Here is a 20,490-nt window from a genome sequence, read left to right as displayed (position 1 = left end):
GCCCGAACAGATGGAAGTCTGATGGTGCCAGGTCAGGGCTGAATGGGGGATGAGGCAAAACTTCCCATCCAATTTTGACAATCTCGTCAGAGGTGTGACGACTGGTGTGTGGTCTTGCATTGTCATGCAAAAGAAGAACATCTGCCATTGATTTTGTTGCGCGAACTCGCTGAAGACGTGCTTTAAGTTTTTTGAGGGTTGTGACGTATTGAACAGAATTTATTGTGCATCCCTGCTCCAAAAAATCAACCAGACTCACACCCTCTGTATCCCAGAAAACTGTTGCCATAACTTTCTCTGCCGATCGCACAGTTTTGAATTTTTTCTTCCTCGGCGAGCTTGTGTGACGCCACTCCATTGACTGCCTCTTTGATTCGGGTTCAAAAAAATGCACCCATGTTTCGTCCCCGGTCACAATTTTTTTCAGAAACTCATCTCTCTCCAAACGGAAGCGCTGCAAGTGTTGGGAGGCTATTGTTTTCCTTGCCTCTTTATTCTGATCGGTTAACATTCTTGGAACCCACCGTTCATAAACTTTTGAGTACCCCAATTGTTTAATAATCGTGATCACACTGCCTTTACTAAGAGAAATAATGCGACACACTTCATCTGCAGTCACCCGACGGTCACCACGAATGATGTCATCAACTTGCTGAATGTTGTGTGGAGTCACTGCACTCACCGGCCTGCCGCTCCGCTTTTCGTCAGTCAACGGTGTTTGCCCTTCAGCTTCCTTACAACGACGAACCCATCGTCTAACAGTGCTGACATCCACTGCCACAACACCATACACATTCTTCAGTCTTTCTTGAATGCGTATGGGCGTTTCACCTTCTGCATTCAAGAATTCAATCACACAACGCTGTCTCAAACGAACATCGATGTCGGCCATCATACAAACTTCTGCAGTGCTGCCACCTGTTGACACAGAAAGTTACTACTGCAGTGGATTGCAGAAGAAGGTTTGAGGAATGGCGCCAAATTCAAATTTTTCACATAACTTAATTTTTTTAAGTAGAAAAAAATGGGAGGCATTACTTTTTGACCGACCCTCGTACTATTTTAATAAATGTGTGTGAAAATTAATCAAGTTCTATTTAAAGTTGGTCACCATCAATATGCTACTCTAAGCGTGCAAGTGGCATTTCTATCGCCTGACCTAACGGCACAAGATAAACACGCCACGATAAGACCACGAGACATATTGCTGACCCTCGCCTACTTCGTTAGAGCGACCAGTCAGATGGTGTGTGTACCTTGGGTCTTACAGTATGCACACCACATTGGGAAACAAAAATTTGATTTTCAATATTTCATCTCATTGCTGGCCGAGCTGAGAAATCTACTCATTTAGAGTTCTAGCCTTACGCCACAGATTTAACACAGTAAGTGTTATATTTGTATACACGGAGGTGACAAAGTCATCGGACAGTGATATGAACGTACTCTATGTGATCAAAAGTATCCGGACACATAGCTGAAAATGACTTACAAGTTTGTGGCGTCCTCCATAGATAATGCTGGAATTTAATATGGTGTTGGACCACCCTTAGCCTTGATGACACCTTCCACTTTCGAAGGCATACGTTCAATCAGGTTTCTTGGGAAATGGTAGCCCATTCTTCACGGAGTGCTGCACTGAGGAGAGGTATCGATGTCTGTCGGTGGGACCTGTCACGAAGTCAGCGTTCCAAAACATTCCAGAGATGTTCTATAGGAATCAGTACTCTGTGCAGGCCAGTCCATTACAGGGATGTTATTGTCGTGTAACCACTCCACCACAGGCTGTGCGTTATGTAGAGGTGCTCGATCGTGTTGAAACATGCAATCGCTATCCACGAATTGGTCTTCAACAGTGGGAAGCAAGAAGGTGCTTAAAAGGTCAGAGTAGCCCTGTGCTGTGATAGTGCCACGCAAAACAAGGGGTGCAAGCCCCCTTGCATAAAAATACGACCACACCATAACACCTCCGCCTCCGAATTTTACTACATACGCTGCACATCACTTTCACCGGCATTCACCATACCCACACCACACCCTGCTATCTGATCGCCACATTGTATACCGTCATTCGTCACTCCACACAACGTTTTTCCACCGTTCAATCGTGCAATGTTTACGCTCCTTACACCAAGCGACGCGTCGTTTGGCATTTACCAGTGTGATGTGTTGCTTATGAGCAGCCGCTCGACCATGAAATTCAAGTTTTCTCACCTCACACCTGACTGTCATAGTACTTGCAGTGGATCCTGATGCAGTTTGGGATTCCTGTGTGATGGTCTGGATAGATACTGCGAATACGTAGAATACATAGAAAGATAGATCGCTTATCATTTAGCTACAAAATAGCAGTTCAGCAACTGGAAGCAGTTAATTCCATAAATTATCTGGGAGTACGCATTTGGAGTGATTTAAAATGGAATGATCATATAAAGTTGATCGTCGGTAAAGCAGATGCCAGACTCAGATTCAATGGAATAATTCTAATGAAATGCAATCCGAAAACAAAGGAAGCAGGTTACAGTAAGCTTGTTCACCCACTGCTTGAATACTGCTCACCGGTGTACCAGACAGGGTTGACAGAAGAGATAGAGAAGATCCAACGGAGAGCAACGCGCTTCGTTACAGTATCATTTAGTAATCGCGAAAGCGTTACGGAGATGATAGATAAACTCCAGTGGAAGACTCTGCAGGAGAAACGCTCAGTAGCTCGGTACGGGCGTTTGTTTCGAGAATTTCGAGAACATACCTTCACCGAGGAGTCAAACAGTATATTGCTCCCCCCCCCCCCCCCCCTCCCTACGTATATCTCGCGAAGAGACCATGAGGATAAAATAAGAGAGATTAGAGCCCACACAGAGGCATACAGACAATCCTTCTTTCCACGAACAATACGAGACTGGAATAGAAGGGAGAACCGAAAGAGGTACTCAAGGTACCCTCCACCGCGCACCGTCAGGAGGCTTGCGGAGTATGGATGTAGATGTAGATCGACGTGTACAGGTATGGAGACAACGTCCTGAATCCATTTACACTGCATGTCAGCAGGGACTGTTTAAGCTGGTGGGGGCTCTTTAATGGAGTAGGGTGTGTCCAGTTGGAGTGATATGGGACCCCTGATACGTCTAGGTACGACTCTGACAGGTAACACGTACATAAGCATCCTGTCTGGTCACCTGCATCCATTGCGCATTCCGACGGACTTGGGAAGTTCCAGAGACACCCCCACACGTCCAGAATGGCTACACAGTGTCACCAGATAGACTCTTCTGAGTTTTAATAGTTCCACTTGCCAGAAAACTACCCAGACACGAAGATTGTTGAGCATATTTGGGATGCTTTGCAACGTGCTGTCCAGTAGAGATCTCTATCCCTCTTACTCTTTCGGATTTGCGGACATCGCTGCAGAATCCATGGTTTCAGTTCCGCACAGCACTATTTCAGACACTGATCGTGCTGCGGCACTTCTGCGTACTCGCCGGGGTCCTACACGATATTAAGCAGGTGTACCAGTTTCTTTATATTAGAAGAAAGATTAAGGAAAGACAAACCTACGTTTCTAGCATTTGTAGACTTAGAGAAAACTTTTGACAATGTTGAATGGAATACTCTCTTTCAAATTCTAAAGGTGGCAGTGGTAAAATACAGTGAGCGAAAGGCTATTTACAATTTGTACAGAAACCAGATGGCAGTTATAAGAGTAGAAGGGCATGAAAGGGAAGCAGTGGTTGGGAAGGGAGTGAGACAGGGTTGTAGCCTCTCCCCGATGCTATCTGTATATTGAGCAAGCACTAAAGGAAACAAAAGGAAAATTCTGAGTAGGTATTAAAATCCATGGAGAAGAAATAAAAACTTTGAGGTTCGCCTATGACATTGTAATTCTGTCAGAGACAGCAAAGGACTTGGAAGAGCAGTTGAACTGAATGGACAGTGTATTGAAAGGAGGATATAAGATGAACATCAACATTAACAAAACGAGGATAATGGAATGTAGTCCAATTAAGTCGGGCGATGCTGAGGGAATCAGATTAGGAAATGAGACACTTAAAGTAGTAAAGGAGTTTTGCTATTTGGGGAGCAAAATAACTGATGATGAAGTAGAGAAGGTATAAATGTAGACTGGCAATGGCAAGGAAAGCGTTTCTGAAGAAGAGAAATTTGTTAACATCGTGTTTAGATTTAAGTGTCAGGAAGTCGTTTCTGAAAGTATTTGTATGGAGTGTAGCCATGTATGGAAGTGGAACATGGCCGAAAAATAGTTTGGACAATAAGAGAATAGAAGCTTTCGAAATGTGGTGCTACAGAAGAATGCTGAAGATTAGATGGGTAGATCACATAAGAGGAATTCGTGGCACAAGTTGACTAGAAGAAGGGACCGGTTAGTAGGACATGTTCTGAGGCATCAAGGGATCACCAATTCAGCATTGGAGGGCAGCGTAGACGGTAAAAATCGTAGAGGGAGACTAAGAGATGAATACACTAAGCAGATTAAGAATTATGTTGGTTGCAGTATGTACTGGGAGATGAAGAAGCTTGCATAGGATAAGGTAGCATGGAGAGCTGCATCAAACCAGTCTCAGAACTGAAGACCACAACAACAACAACACCAGTTTCTTTGGCTCTTCAGTGTAGAACACAGTAAGTTTTCTCGACCGCGAGTGTTCATCATAGGCAAGGGTATCGTCAGGTGTGTCTGGCAAACTGCGATAGCACCACTCTTAATCACTGTACAAAATTTCTAGTTGGTGAGGTGATTGACAGCTTGCTCTAAATGTAGGAAAATGTAAAGTAAGGCAGATAAGAAGGAAAGACAATCCCTTAATGTTCGAATACGATATTAGTGGCGCACTGCCTGACACAATCACATCGATTTAACGTTTAGGCATTGTGGTATGCGTACTGTAAGACCTTCGGTAAACACACCATCAGATTATTTTACTTGTCGCTCTGACAAAGTAGGAGAGTGTCAGCAATATGTCTTGTGGTCTTATCGTGGCGTGTTTACCATCTGCCGTTAGGTCAGGCAATAGAAATCCCACTTGCAGGCTTGGAGTAGCTGATTGACGATGACAAACTTTAAACAGAACTTGATTAATTTTCACACACATTTATTAAAATAATAACAAGCATAAAAAAAACTTAACTTGGTTCTGGATGCTATTTACAATTGACAATATGAAGTTCCTTTGGTCTTGGTGTGTTAATCGTATTGTCACATATCTCTGATACTTGACAAAATGTCTATACCTTTCCTTTCATGGCTGTGTACAGGAATATGATAATCTTATTAGGCGCAAACTGAAACTTAACTATAGACTGGTACAGACTAATGCAGACTGGTACAGACTAATGCAGACTGGTACAGACTAATGCAGACTGGTGCAGACTTACTAATTGGAGGTCTGTACACTCGTTATAATACCTCAAGCATTCAGGTATCACTGCACGAGTGTGATCCGCGAGGCGAAAGGGTTCTACGTTAGCAGCAATCTCAGTGGCTGCGTTACATATTAATACGTGGATCAGCGGAAGCAGAATTTGGTCCGTCTCTAAGGCAGCGCCAACTCGTAGTGCGGAAATGGACGAGCGCTGCCCCTGCGCTGTTGTGCTTAGCGGGGCGCGCTCTAGTGGGAAAGTTGTGTACGTGCTGACTATGTGGGACTATGTACACAACAGGCATAAAGCTGCAAAGTGATGCCAAATGAAATGAAGCAAGGAGGAACTGAAGTGAAATAGGAAAAGCGAATGGTCGACTTCGGAAGAATTTGAAAAGAGAATAGATAGTCTTTAATGAAGACCTGATGTAGAGCATTAGTACAACCTGCTCTTGGGTACTACGCGAGTGTTTGTGATTCCAGGCAGGTCGCATCAAAGGAAGACATCAAAGGAACTTAGAGGCAGACCGCTAGACTTATAGGTTAGATCAACACGTGAATGTTACGGAAACGCTCCGTGATCTCAAATTGGAAGTCGTGAAGAAAAGAAGACGTTCTTTTCGTGAAACAGTATTGAGAAAATTTAGATAATCGGTATTTGCAAAAATCAGTATACTAGCTGAACAAAATCCATCTCTTTATATCAGAGCTACACTGGTGTCAATGTAAATGTCCTACCACAGAATGAAACCTGTATTATCTCTCTTAATGGTGAAGCCCTGTACCGTTAACTTAAATCAGTAATTTCATACACATTCCCTCTAGTATTTGCGGAAAGCTTGTGACACCGTTCCTCACAAGCGACTTCTAATCAAACTGCAGGCCTATGGAGAATCGTCTCAGTTGTACGACTGGATTCGTGATTTCCTGTCAGAAAGGTCGCAGTTCGTAGTAATAGACGGCAAATCATCGAGTAAAATTGAAGTAACATCAGGTGTTCCCCAGGGAAGCGTCCTGGGACCTCTGCTGTTCCTGATCTATATAAGTGACCGGGGTGACAATCTGAGCAGTCCTCTTAGGTTGTTCGCAGATGATGCTGTAATTTACCGTCTAGTAAGGTCATCCGAAGACCAGTATCAGTTACAAAGCGATTTAGAAAAGATTGCTGTATGGTGTGGCAGGTGGCAGTTAACGCTAAATAACGAAAAGTGTGAGGTGATCCATATGAGTTTCAAAAGAAATCCGTTGGAATTCGATTACTCGATAAATAGTACAATTCTCAAGGCTGTCAATTCAACTAAGTACCTGGGTATTAAAATTACGAACAACTTCAGTTGGAAAGACCACACAGATAATGTTGTGGGGAAGGCGAGCCAAAGGTTGCGTTTCACTGGCAGGACACTTAGAAGACGCAACAACTGCACTAAAGAGACAGCTTAGACTACACTCGTTCGTCCTCTGTTGGAATATTGCTGCGCGGTGTGGGACCCTTCCCAGGTGGGATTGACGGAGGACATCGAAAGGGTGCAAATAAGGGCAGCTCGTTTTGTATTATCACGTAATAGGGGAGAGAGTAGGCAGATATGATACGCGAGTTGGGATGGAAGTCATTAAAGCAAAGACGTTTTTCGTCGCGGTGAGATGTATTTACGAAATTTCAGCCACCTACTTTCTCTTCCGAATTCGAAAATATTTTGTTGAGCCCAACCTACATAGGTAGGAATGATCATCAAAATAAAATAAGAGAAATCAGAGCTAGAACAGAAAGGTTTAGATGTTCGTTTTTCCCGAGCGCTGTTCGGGAGTCGAATGATAGAGAGATAGTATGATTGTGGTTCGATGAACCCTCTGCCAAGCACTTAAATGTGAATTGCAGAGTAATCATGTAGTTGAAACAAGCAGTCTGCCTTTACTGATGTTCCAGATCATATTAATGCAGGAACAGAAATAAGTTACCAACTCGTTTGAAATTTCGTTCTTATTGTAAATCTAAAGCTCATGGTCATATAAACACCTCCAGTACATGACAGAGATTATAACTTTTATACATATGACCTTTAGCTACAATAAACAGAATTGACCCTTACTATAATTCCAGATTATGTTAATGTAATACAGAAATAAGCAGCAGTTAATTTGAATTTTTGTTAATGTTTTAAATCTGAATATGAAGTTCAAGGCCATACAAACATCTGCATCTCCTTGGCAATACGAGTACTATAAATCTGTATTATTATATTCCTGGGCATACAAATCTTGATTAAAACATTTTCTCATAAATTGATTGTATTATATGTTAATATACAAATAGAAATAAGAGTCCAGATCACTTGAAGTTTGTTCCTGTAGCAATTTATTTATTTTGTTTTGAGCTCTCGAGTTAACGCCAGCCTGATAAACGTATTTGCCCTTATATCGACTTTAATACATGCAAACAAAAACAAATAACATCCCTGAGCAAAGTGGGGCTATGTCATACGTTTTTCTCCAGATCTTCGTAGCAAGTAATAGTATAGCACACGCTAGATGCTGGCAAATCTTCGCTATCACAGTGTAAATGCATAAGACTGTGTAAAAGTGCGTGAACTGATGTACCAAGTGGCCATCAAAACGGGAGCAGACAGATGGACACTAACAGAAAAAAGCCGCCATACCATCGCAGTGAATACACAACTAAATTTTTGCATCCATATCGACAGGTAAACAATACTCATGGTGATACATTAAATCATGTTCCATCTTATTGCCACAGAGCCAGCACCCAGCATCATGCTAGAAATAGTGATGTAACTTCGAGAAAACCACTGAAGATGATCATGAAAAGGCTCGAAAACCGGTTCATGGAATAGTAAATAACTATTAAAAAAGTGACCGCTTGCAGTTTTATGCATTTGCATTCAATTAATAGTCACGGCTTCTAAAACATCCGTAATGGCTAAGCTTAATACATCATTAAAATTTCTAGTAATAAAACGGAAATAATAGCACTCCCAGGAAAATATCCAGTCAGATTGAAAACTGTTTCGGATAATTCAGTTTCAGGACAAAGCTCTGAAATCTCTTACATGGGCTGTGCTGTGTGTTTTAATTTTGCTTCTGATATTGAAAACGAAACTCACAAACTTCAAGCTGTATGTGGTACTATTAGCAGAACATTGAGACAAAGTACGAAAAGAAAGCATGAAGAAATTCTAAATTCTATAAAGTGATGGCGGATCCTATGTTATCCTACGGAAGCGAAAACTGGGTTACCAAAAAAAAAAATAAAATAAAAAATGAGATAGCAGAGACAAGATCCTATAAAGACGAATGGTTGCACAAAAAGAGACATAATTAATAATGAAGATATTACAATTAAATATTTTCTACATAAATGAAAAAATTCAGAAGTATCGTGAAGACTGGAGAGAAAACCATACGAGAGCGCCAGGTCACAGATTCACAGAAGATCCTGAACTACACGCCGAATGGGAAAAGATGTTGGAAGACTTCGAAAAGATGGTTTTATTTATGAGTTCGGAACAGCCAACTGCCTAATACTTGAAAGGAAAATGGCGATGCAAATTGCAGTTGAATGCAGAGCGATTGTACTGCAGCTGACGTACATTTCCAGCAAAGAGCACGAAAATAATTCAGGTCTTACCGATGTTCCTCTTCGTTATAGCCATTATCTTCCATTTATCCACATTCATAGAGCGCTGTCTGTTGTTGAAACCAAATAGTCCAGCGACTATGGCTTCCTCTTGACAAACTGCATCGTCTATATCGACATCTGCATAGACACGGATACTGCACGAGCCACCGTGCCGTGCATGGCTGAAGGAGGTACCTTGTAGTCATTACCTTTCCCGTCACACTCGCAAGCAGAGAGAGGGAAAAACGACTGTGTCTATACGTCCGTACGAGCCCTAATTTATCTTACCTTCGTGATCGTTACGCGAAATCATTCTGCAGGCAGCTGCAAATGCCGCTTCCCTGAATTTTCCCAACAGTGTTCCTCAAAAAGAACATCGCGTTCCCTCAAGGGATTCCCATTTGATTTCCCAAAACATAATACGTGCGCTATGTTTGAACCTACAGGCAACAAATCGAGCAGCTATTTTCTGAATTGCTTCGATGTCTCCCTATAATACGAGGTGTTGACGATCTCAAAACACTCTAGCAGTACTCAAGAATATGTCGCACTAGCGTACTATATGCAGTCACCTTTACAGATGAACCACACTTTCCCAAAATTCCCGCAATAAACCGAAGTCAACCATTCGCCTTACCTACTACAGTTTTCACGTGTTCGTTCCATTTCATATCGCTCTGCTACTTCACGCCTAGATATTTAAACGACACGCCTATTTCAAGCAGGGCCCAACTAATACGGTATTCGAACAATGACGCGATTGATTTTCCTACACATCTGCATTAATTTTTATTTTTTTACGTTAAGCTGTCATTCATCACACCGACTAGAAATTTTGTCCAAGTCATCTTGTATTCTCCTACAGTCACTTAATGACTACACCTTCCTGCGCAGACCATCATAATCGACAAACAGCCCCAGATTGCTGCTCTCTACAGGTTGTTAAAAAAGGTACGGCCAAACTTTCAGGAAACATTCCTCACACACAAAGAAAGACAATATGTTATGCGGACATGTGTCCGGAAACGCTTACTTTCCATGTTAGAGCTCATTTTATTACTTCTATTTAAATCACATTAATCATGGAATGGAAACACACAGCAACAGAACGTACCAGCATGACTTCAAACACTTTGTTACAGCAAATGTTCAAAATGTCCTCCGTTACCGAGGATACATGCATCCACCCTCCGTCGCATGGAATCCCTGATGCGCTGATGCAGCCCTGGATAATGGCGTATTGTATCACAGCCGTCCACAATACGAGCACGAAGAGTCTCTACACTTGGTACAGGGGTTGCGTAGACGAGAGCTTTCAAATGCCCCCATAAATGAAAGTCAAGAGGGTTGAGGTCAGGAGAGCGTGGAGGCCATGGAATTGGTCCGCCTCTAACAATCCATCGGTCACCGAATCTATTGTTGAGAAGCGTACGAACACTTCGACTGAAATGTGCAGCAGCTCCATCGTGCATGAACCACATGTTGTGTCGTAGTTGTAAAGGCACATGTTGTAGCAGCACAGGTAGAGTATCCCGTATGAAATCATGATAACGTGCTCCATTGAGCGTAGGTGGAAGAACATGGGGCCCAATAAAGACATCACCAACAATGCCTTCCCAAACGTTCACAGAAAATCTGTGTTGATGACGTGATTGCACAACTGCGTGCGGATTCTCGTCAGCCCGCACATGTTGATAGTGAAAATTTGCAATTTGATCACGTTGGAATGAAGCCTCATCCATAAAGAGAACATTTGCACTGAAACGAGGATTGACACATTGTTGGATGAACCATTCGCAGAAGTGTACCCGTGGAGGCCAATCAGCTGCTGATAGTGCCTGCACACGCTGTACGTGGTACGGAAACAACTGGTTCTCCCGTAGCACTCTCCATACAGTGACGTGGTCAACGTTACCTTGTACAGCAGCAACTTCTCTCACGCTGACATTAGGGTTATCGTCAACTGCACGAAGAATTGCCTCGTCCATTGCAGGTGCCCTCGTCGTTCTAGGTCTTCCCCAGTCGCGAGTCATAGGCTGGAATGTTCCGTGCTCCCTAAGACGCCGATCAATTGCTTCGAACGTCTTCCTGTCCGGACACCTTCGTTCTGGAAATCTGTCTCGATACAAACGTACCGCGCCACGGCTATTTTCCCCGTGCTAATCCATACATCAAATGGGCATCTGCCAACTCCGCATTTTTAAACATTGCACTGACTGCAAAACCACGTTCGTGATGAACACTAATCTGTTGATGCTACGTACTGATGTGCTTGGTGCTAGTACTGTAGAGCAATGAGTCGCATGTCAACACAAGCACCTAAGACAATATTACCTTCCTTCAATTGGGCCAACTGGAGCTCTAACATGAAAATTAAGGTTTTCCGGACACATGTACACATAACATCATTTCTTTATTTGTGTGTGAGGAATGTTTCCTGAAAGTTTGGCCATAGCTTTTTGTAGCACCCTGTATATCCGTCAGATCATTTATGTATACACAAAAATAATAACGGTCCTATCAAACTTCCCTGGGGCACCCTCACGATACCATTGAAGCTGCAGCCATTACTCTTGAAACATCTGGTTATTTTGCGCGTATTAAACAACTGTGAGCGCCCAGTTACAATTTACGAATATATAAACTAACATTTTGAGCAACGTCTCCAAAATGATATTCACCGCACAGCGGTTTAAGCATGACTAGTGTCAGAGCCTTCGTGGTCCCGTAGCACGTGAAGGCTGCACCTGCTACATTTGTACAGAGAGGCACTTATTACCAAACAAGCTGACAGGTGCAAAGTTCATCATTTCCTGTCACACTTCTTACCTGTCCTGGCAGAAGAGGAACGATTTCAGGATCGAGACGTTGTTCGCTCATTATAGAGCATTTTCTCTTAAACGTCCAAGAACATCACACACAAACATTTAATGCGCAAGGGATTGAGACGGGAGATCCAGTACATTACCAACTCTTTCGGCTGGTCTTAATGTATTGGAGTTTTGGTTGCGTGGGCACTTGAAATGTTTGGTGTATGCGAGCCCCATTAATGATGTACAGCCGGCCGCTGTAGCGAGCGGTTCTAGGCGCTTCAGTCCGGAACCGTGCTGCTGCTACGATCGCAGGTTCGAATCCTGCCTCGGGCATGGATGTGTGTGGTGTCCTTAGGTTAGTTAGGTTTAAGTGGTTGGAAGTCTAGGGGACTGATGACCTCAGATGTTAAGTCCCATAGTGCTCAGAGCCATTTGAAAAATTTTTGAATGAAGTACAAATACCACAGAAACATGTCATCAATACCTGCCAGTGCATCCATGACAAACCTGTACCTCTTTTGAGAGCATTCGTGATTCCTGTAACATGTCAGAGGGACGAATGCCTTACTATGAATGGGCATTATATGGAGCACCTCTTTTACCAACGGCTCACAAGTGTAGGTCATATGTAATGGCAAGCAGGTTACATTAGAAAATCTGCTTTTTCACAGTAACAGAATAATATCTTCTCATTTTTTACGGCATTCTGTTGGATATTCGTAACGGCAAACACATTTGCAATAGAAAAGATGCGTTGATGTTAGTGAAGAGTAACAAGTGGTCATAGCTCTTAAGGAATGGATTTTACAGCTCTTGTGTACTTCGCATTTTTTCCTTCTTTTGGTCCATACTACAACTTCCCAAAATATGAAATATTATTTTTAACACTTCGGAGATCAAGCCCGAGCATAGCCCTGGCTGCAACTTTGTATTAAAAAGACCGCGTACGAGTGTAGATCGGGCTGCGATTTTCTCGACGTGCAAGCTACCTGTTGCTCGAAAACTGGACTCAATCCGTATGAGAAGAATGTCGAAAATCTCGCCATCTGCCCCCTTGACTGGTGGTACCCTCTGCTGCCTATTTCTAGACTTATTCCGAAAGAAAAGCTAGCAAACAAAAGAGCTGCTGTTGCGAATGGCTGAGCCAGTATGACCACAGTTACGAAATTTCATACATGTACTCGTTAGGTTTCACAGTTTGCTGTATTTCTGCCAGAAAAGCGTCGCTTTTGTCGGATGAACAAGAAATTGTTGAATCTCAAGGGGAAGTCATCATTGTTTGAAAAATTGTGATCCATCAAAGAACTGAAGTAAATGTGAACAGCAAAATCTTAATGCTTGGCCCTTTTTTAGTATCTGTTACTCTTGAACGTACGTCAACAACACATGTGACAGAAACATTTTAAATAACGCCATACACTGATGATCCAAACATTATGACGACTGCGCACTGGGAGACCGAATGACATTTGGAGGCGTTGCAGGTACATACCACATTAATGACAGTATGTAGATGGAGCAGAAACGAATAGGGAATCATTTCTAGCAACGAGTCGAAAATGCTGAAATTCGGTGGAATGAGCCACGCTGACAAACGGCAGTTGTTATGGCCTGGCGCTTGAGAACGGGCATCTCGGGATGGCGAAGTACCTCGAGTGTTCGCCTGCTGCTGTCGGGAGCTTCTATGGAATGTGGATGACAAATGGCAATATCATGAACGGGCGACAAAGCGTTGGATGCCCAAGCCTCAACATGGTCCCTTGATGTCGGAGTCTTTCCGGCTCTGTGAAAACTGCGGCAGATATGGCAGCAGAGGTGAATGCTAGTGCAGGCATAAGTATTCAGGAGCACACCACTGAATACGCCTGGTGTGACATGGGGCTCCACAGTAGATGAACGTTATTTGTCCCCTTGTAGATCCAACGACACCGTTCACCACAATTGTAACGTGCAAGAGAAAAACTGAAATTCGACTATGGATCATTGGAAACATGGCGCCTGGCGCGATGGTTCGCTTTTCTTGTTACACCTGGCCAATATTCTTGCACAGATATGTCATCATCCAGGTGAATGGCTGCTTGAAATGTGCACCTTGTCACGGACACAGGCTCCTGGGGCAGTATTGTGCTACAGGGGACATCACCTGGGCTTCCACGGGACCTGTGGCAGTAATCTAAGGCACCAAGACATCTGCAGACGACGTGAATATTATTGTGGATCACCAGCATACCTTCGTCTAAATGTCTTCCCACCAGCGAATCCATCGAGTGGAAGGATATCTGGCCATTTTTGAGGGCCAGAATCGTGCTGGAGTGTTTTGACGAGTACGATAATGAGCCGACGCTGATGTCTTGACCACCAAATGTGCTTGATCCGAACCCAGTACAATATATCTGGGATGCTATCAGGCACCAGTTCCGCGCAGATAAACCACTGGCCCATAATTTGTGAAATCCTCTGAGCTATTCACAAACGTCTGGTACCACATACCTCTGGAAACCAACCACGGAACTGTTGGATTCGTGCCAGACAGAATCACTGGTCTCACCAACTGTGACATAGTTGCGTATACAAACAGAGATCCAATACTGTCAAATGTTTTTTATTCCAGTCTCTGATCACAATATCAGAAGAGGATCGAAGCATTTGAGATGTGGTGCTATAGACGAATGTTGAAAATTAGGTGGACTGATAAGGTAAGGAATGAGGAGGTTCTACGCAGAATCGGAGAGGAAAGGAATATGTGGAAAACACTGATAAGGAGAAGGGACAGGATGATAGGACATCTGCTAAGACATGAGGGAATGTCTTCCGTGGTACTAGAGGGAGCTGTAGAGGGCAAAAACTGTAGAGGAAGACAGAGATTGGAATACGTCAAGCAAATAATTGAGGATGTAGGTTGCAAGTGCTACTCTGAGATGAGGAGGTTAGCTCAGGAAAGGAATTCGTGGCGGGCCGCATCAAACCAGTCAGTAGACTGATGACAAAAAAAAAAAAAAAAGACGATGGCCAGTTTCAGTCCGTAATGACAATCTTCAGATCTTTTTTACACCAAGTCCTAAAGTGCTAAGGGTATAATGGCACCTTCAAAAAATATAATCAGCAGTAGATGTATGTGACGATGCTGTGCTGATTATATTTATATGTTCTGACGATGCCATTTTGGCCTCATCACTTTAGGATGCAGTGTAAAAAAGATCTGAGAATGGTCATTACCAACTGAAACCGTTTGTTGCGTACATAGTTCCGTGTAGTCAGTGCGTACACAACTTTCCCAATAGAGCGCGCCCCGCTAAGCACAACAGCGCAGGCGCAGCGCTTGACCGTCTCCGCCCTATGAGATGGCGCTGTCTTAGAGACGGACCAAATTCTGCTTCCGCAGATCCGCGTATTAATATGTAACACAGCCAATGAGATTGCTGCTAATGTAGAACCTTTTCTCCTCGCGTATCACACTTGCGCAGTGATACCTGAACGCGCGAGGTATTATAACGAGTGTACAGACCTCTGATTAGTCAGTCTGCACCAGTCTGCATTAGTCTGTACCAGTCTGCATTAGTCTGTACGAGTTCCACATTTGTCTGTACCAGTCTATAGTCAAGATTCAGTCTGCGCCTAATAAGATTACCATATTCCTGTACATAGCCATGAAGATAAATGTATAGACACTTTTGTCAAGTATCAGAGATATATGTGAGAATAAGATTAAGGTACCAATACCAAAGGAACTTCAGATTCTCAATTGGAAATAGCATCCAGAACCGAGTTAAGTAATTTTTATACTTGTTATTAAAATAATAACTGTGTGAAAATTAATCAAGTTCTGTTTAAAGTTGGTCACAGTCAATGTGCTACTCTAAGCGTGCAAGTGGCGTTTATATCGCCTGACCTAACGGCAGAAGATAAATACGCCACAATAAGTCCATGAGACATATTGCTGACACTCGCCTACTCTTATAGAGCGACAAGTCAAATACCCTGATGATGTGTGTACCGAAGGTCTTACTGTACGCCCACTACACATTTAATTATGATCTATGGTACAGGACTTTCCCATTACGTCCAGTTCTGGAGTGCTATTCCAATGGCGAAGAGACCTGGCAGTAGTGACAAAGTAAGGGAAAATATGCAGAAGATATCAATTGAAGTCTGTATAGGGAAGGGCACTGCACTTAGGTAGTTCGTGCAGTAATGTTTGCCACTGTACTCTGCTGGTATAATGGTTAGCATTTCTGCCTAGCAAGCAAGACGACCCGAGTTGGAGTCCCGGCTGCAGCACATATTTTAATTCATTTCTTCTGCTTCTAAAGTGTCTCAGGGAAACATTTAATTATAAGATCTAATTTGTACCGTTTGAATTGATATTGTGATCAGAGACTGGAATAGAAAACATTTGAGGATCACTGCTGTATTGCATTGCAAAGGTGGACCAACACAGTATATGCCATAATGTCTTAGCTCCCCAGTCTAAGTGACCGGTTTTCTACTTTTGTAAGTGGCCAGTCTGGTATGCGTTAAGACACAAACTTCTATCGCCTGACTTGCAGGTACTCACCAGTAGCGCGCCTCTAGCTTTCGTCTTTTGAGTCCTTCTTCAGGCGACGGACGCGAGGTGCCGGCTGCAGTCGGGACCCTGGACTCTGGTCTGTGTGCTGGCTCTACTCTCTCCTGACGTCGTGTCTTTGCCGCGTCCCAGCAGCGACTGCCGCCGCACCGCGCCTCCGCACGCATGCAGTGCTTTCCCTCCCCCTTTCTCCCTCCCTCCCTCCCGCCCCTCCCCCACCCGCGGCACCAGCGCGCAGCCTCTCTAGCGCCTGCTCCTCTCGCGACTGACCCACTTACCCACATCTCTCCGCGGCCTCCTGCCTACCTACGTGCTGTTCCCAGTCCCCGCTGGGTGCCGAGGCGGAACCCTGATAAACGCGCGCTATTTGCGCTCGCCCCTCCCACACGCCCGCTACTCTCATCCTCGGCTTTTTGCGCTCTTTTCTTGCGCCCATGCGCCGTGTCCGCCTCCTGAAATGCTCCCTGCTCTTCTTTCGGCGTGCGTGCGATCCACAAGGCCGCGTCCTTGGTGCCATTAGGTCGGTGCATAAGGTCGCAGCGTTTTTGCTTTCCGTGTTGATATTCCGGTTGCTATCGGTATATTTATGGATTGTCACATTTTATTTTTACTCCGATGCTGTTTGAGGCTGGCGTGGGTCGCCATGCGGTTCCAGACGCTATAGTCTGGCACCGCGTGACCACTACGGTCGCAGGTTCGAATCCTGCCTCGGGCATCGATGTGTGTGATGTCCTTAGGTTAGTTAGGTTTAAGTAGTTCTAAGTTCTAGGGGACTGATGACCTCAGAAGTTAAGTCCCAATGTGCTCAGAGCCATTTTTTTTGCAGTTTCAGTTTACGTATTGTCATTTCGTTATTTGGAGGTAGTGGCTGGACAACAACATCGGAACTGAGTCTGGCTTCATCTACATCTACATCTCTACATGATTACTCTGCAATTCACATTTAAGTGCTTGGCAGAGGGTTCATCGAACCACAATCATACTATCTCCTTACCATTCCACTCCCGAACAGCGCGCGGGTAAAACGAACACCTAAACCTTTCTGTTCGAGCTCTGATTTCTCTTATTTTATTTTTATGGTCATTCCTACCTATGTAAGTTGGGCTCAACAAAATATTTTCGCATTCGGAAGAGAAAGTTGGTGACTGAAATTTCGCAAAATAGATCTCGCCGCGACGAAGAACGTCTTTGCTTTAATCACTTCCATCCCAACTAGCGTATCATATTTGCCACACTCTCTCCCCTATTTCGCAATAATACAAAACGAACTGTCCTTTTTTGCACCCTTTCGATGTCCTCGGTCAATCCCAGCTGGGAAGGATCCCACAACGTGCAACAATATTCTAACAGAGGACAGAGGAGTGCAACGTAAGCTGTCTCTTTAGTGCACTTGTTGCACCTTCTAAGTGTCCTGCCAGTGAAACGCAACCTTTGGCTCGCCTTCCCCACAATATACTCTATGTGGTCTTTTGAACTGAAGTTGTTCGTAATTTTAACACCCAGGTACTTAGTTGAATTGACAGCCTTAAGAATTGTACTATTTATCGAGTAATCAAATTCCAACGGATTTCTTTTGGAACTCTTGTGGATCACCTGACACTTTTCGTTATTTAGCGTCAACTGCCACCTACCACACGATACAGCAATCCTTTCTAAATCGCTTTGCAACTGATACTGGTCTTCGGATGACCTTACTAGACGGTAAATTACAGAATCATCTGCGAACAATCTAAGAGAACTGCTCAGATTGTCACCCAGGTCATTATATAGATCAGGAACAGCAGAGGTCCCAGGACGCTTCCCTGGGGAACACCTGATATCACTTCAGTTTTACTCAATGAATTGCCGTCTATTACTACGAACTGAGACCTTCCTGACAGGAAATCATGAATCCAGGCGCTCAGCTGAGGTCCGCAGCTTGATTAGAAGTCGCTTGTGAGGAACGGTGTCAAAAGCTTTCCGGAAATCTAGAAATACGGAATCAACTTGAGATCCCCTGTCGATAGCGGCCATTACCTCGTGCGAATAAAGAACTAGCCTCGTTGCACAAGAACGATGTTTTATGAAACCATGCTGATTACGTATCAATAGAGCGTTCCCTTCGTGGTGATTGATAATGTTTGAATACAATATATGCTCCAAAACCCTACTGAAGACCGACGTCAATGATATAGGTCTGTAGTTCGATGGATTACTTCTACTACCCTTCTTAAACACTGGTGCTGCAAAACACCTTGTTACTTTTTTTTTAATAAATGAAATGCACCAGTTTGCTTCTGTTCTACAATCTTTTTATTTCCCAAACTAGTTGAGCGGTTCTAGGCGCTTCAGTCCGGAACGGCGCTGCTGCTACAGTCGCAGGTTCGAATCCTGCCTCGGGCATGGATATGCGTGATATCCTTAGGTTAGTTAGGTTTAAGTAGTTCTAAGTCAAGGGGACTGATGACCTCAGGTGTTAAGTCCCATGGTGGTTAGAGCCATTTGAACCATTTTTGAACACAAACTAGTTTCGGCGACAAATACCAGCATCGTCAGTGGGTTTTTAAATCTAAAACATGCAAAAAATAGCATATTTATGCAAAAACAGTAACACATTATTACATTTTTACTGTTCATGTTTTGAAATGTAGTTTTCTATGGATACTTTCATACAGTCTTATTTATTGTATGCAATGGCATGTTTTTAAGAACTTAATAGTACTAAACGAAGTTCACCTTTTAGTGCAAATGGTTCAAATGGCTCTGAGCACTATGGGACACAACTGCTGTGGTCATCAGTCCCCTAGAACTTAGAACTACTTAAACCTGACTAACCTAAGGACATCACACACATCCATGCCCGAGGCAGGATTCGAAACTGCGACCGTAGCGGTCGCGCGGTTCCAGACTGAAGCGCCTAGAACCGCTCGGCCACAACGCCCGGCCACCTTTTAGTATTTGTTTACCAGTTGCAGATGATATGATGTGCGGTGAGAAAAAAACGGCAACTGAAAAAAGCACAGAAACTACGCCGCAAACAGCGACAATAATTCTTGAAAATGTGCCATAGCATACGATAAATAAGGTAGTATGATCGTATCCATAGAAAACTATATTTTAAAAACTCCTACTATTCCTCATCTCTACAGCCCTTGAAAGACCTTGGTCTGCATCACAATATTCTGTCATTCCTTCCGATCCATGGCTTTCCGTCTCCATCCTCTGACACCCGGCTTTTTCACGTCTTCCTCAACTCCATCCACCCATATCTTCCTGGGCGTCCCCTCCGCCGTCTGCCTTCAGCTTAGCCATCAAAAATCCTGTTACATGCTCTGTCTTCTCCCATTCTGACCACGTGCCCTGGCCCCCGCAGTCTTCTTATTTTAATGGTAGTGACAATGTCAGGTTCTTCAAAAAGGTGTTGTAGTTTTGCATTCGTACGAATGCGCCAACCTTGTTGATCTTACATTGGGCCATATATTTTACGTAGCACCTTTCTCTCCCATATGCTAAGGATCCTTTCCTCATTCACAGTTATGGTCCACGTTTCGGCACCATACATAACAACTAGTCCTATAATTGTTTTCTAAATGAGGATTTTGGATTTTCGTGTTAGAAGCGAACTCCTAAGCATGGATAATGCGGCAAAGTAACATCTGTTACCTGCAGACGTTCTGGCTTTCACCTCACTGCCAATGTCGTTTGTCTCAGTGATAGTTAGCCCACGGTACTTGAAGTCTCTCACCCTTTGAAACTCCCTGTCGGCTATCCTGAGATTTGGCAGGATTTGTTGGTTGGTCATTGCCATATACTTGGTCTTTTCGACATTGACTGTCAGGCCAAGTTGCCTTGCACCTTCCTCCACTTGTTGATAGACTTCGCCTAGCACAGCAGTGTTTCGTGCGAGTAATGCCACATCGTCGGCGTAGGCTAGGTGCTGCAGTGAGCGATTTAAGAAGGTTTATCCGTTATTTAACTCTGTCTGACTTATGACGTTTTCTAGGCAAAGGTTGAATAGCAATGAGGAGATATTGTCACTGTGTCTACGTCCCTTTTTCACTTCCACTTCTCTGGAGATTTCGCCTTGAATTTTTACTTTACAGTTAGTTTCGCTCAGGGTCATCA

At 43.7% G+C, this 20,490-nt stretch overlaps 1 protein-coding gene across 1 annotated transcript in view; it reads right to left on the bottom strand.

Moving 5' to 3' along the window:
• Positions 1–16,509, bottom strand: part of LOC126292165 (uncharacterized) — a 291,437-nt gene extending 274,928 nt beyond the window's left edge. The window contains exon 1 of the mRNA XM_049986002.1: positions 16,378–16,509. The gene's annotated coding sequence lies outside the window, so the exon portion shown is untranslated. The remainder of the gene's footprint in view (positions 1–16,377) is intronic.
• Positions 16,510–20,490: the final 3,981 nt, after the last annotated feature.

The sequence above is a fragment of the Schistocerca gregaria genome, chromosome 9, assembly GCF_023897955.1.
Source record: "Schistocerca gregaria isolate iqSchGreg1 chromosome 9, iqSchGreg1.2, whole genome shotgun sequence".
NCBI lineage: Eukaryota > Metazoa > Arthropoda > Insecta > Orthoptera > Acrididae > Schistocerca > Schistocerca gregaria.
Note: the sequence above shows the minus strand (reverse complement) of the source record. Positions and strands in the feature narration are given on the sequence as shown.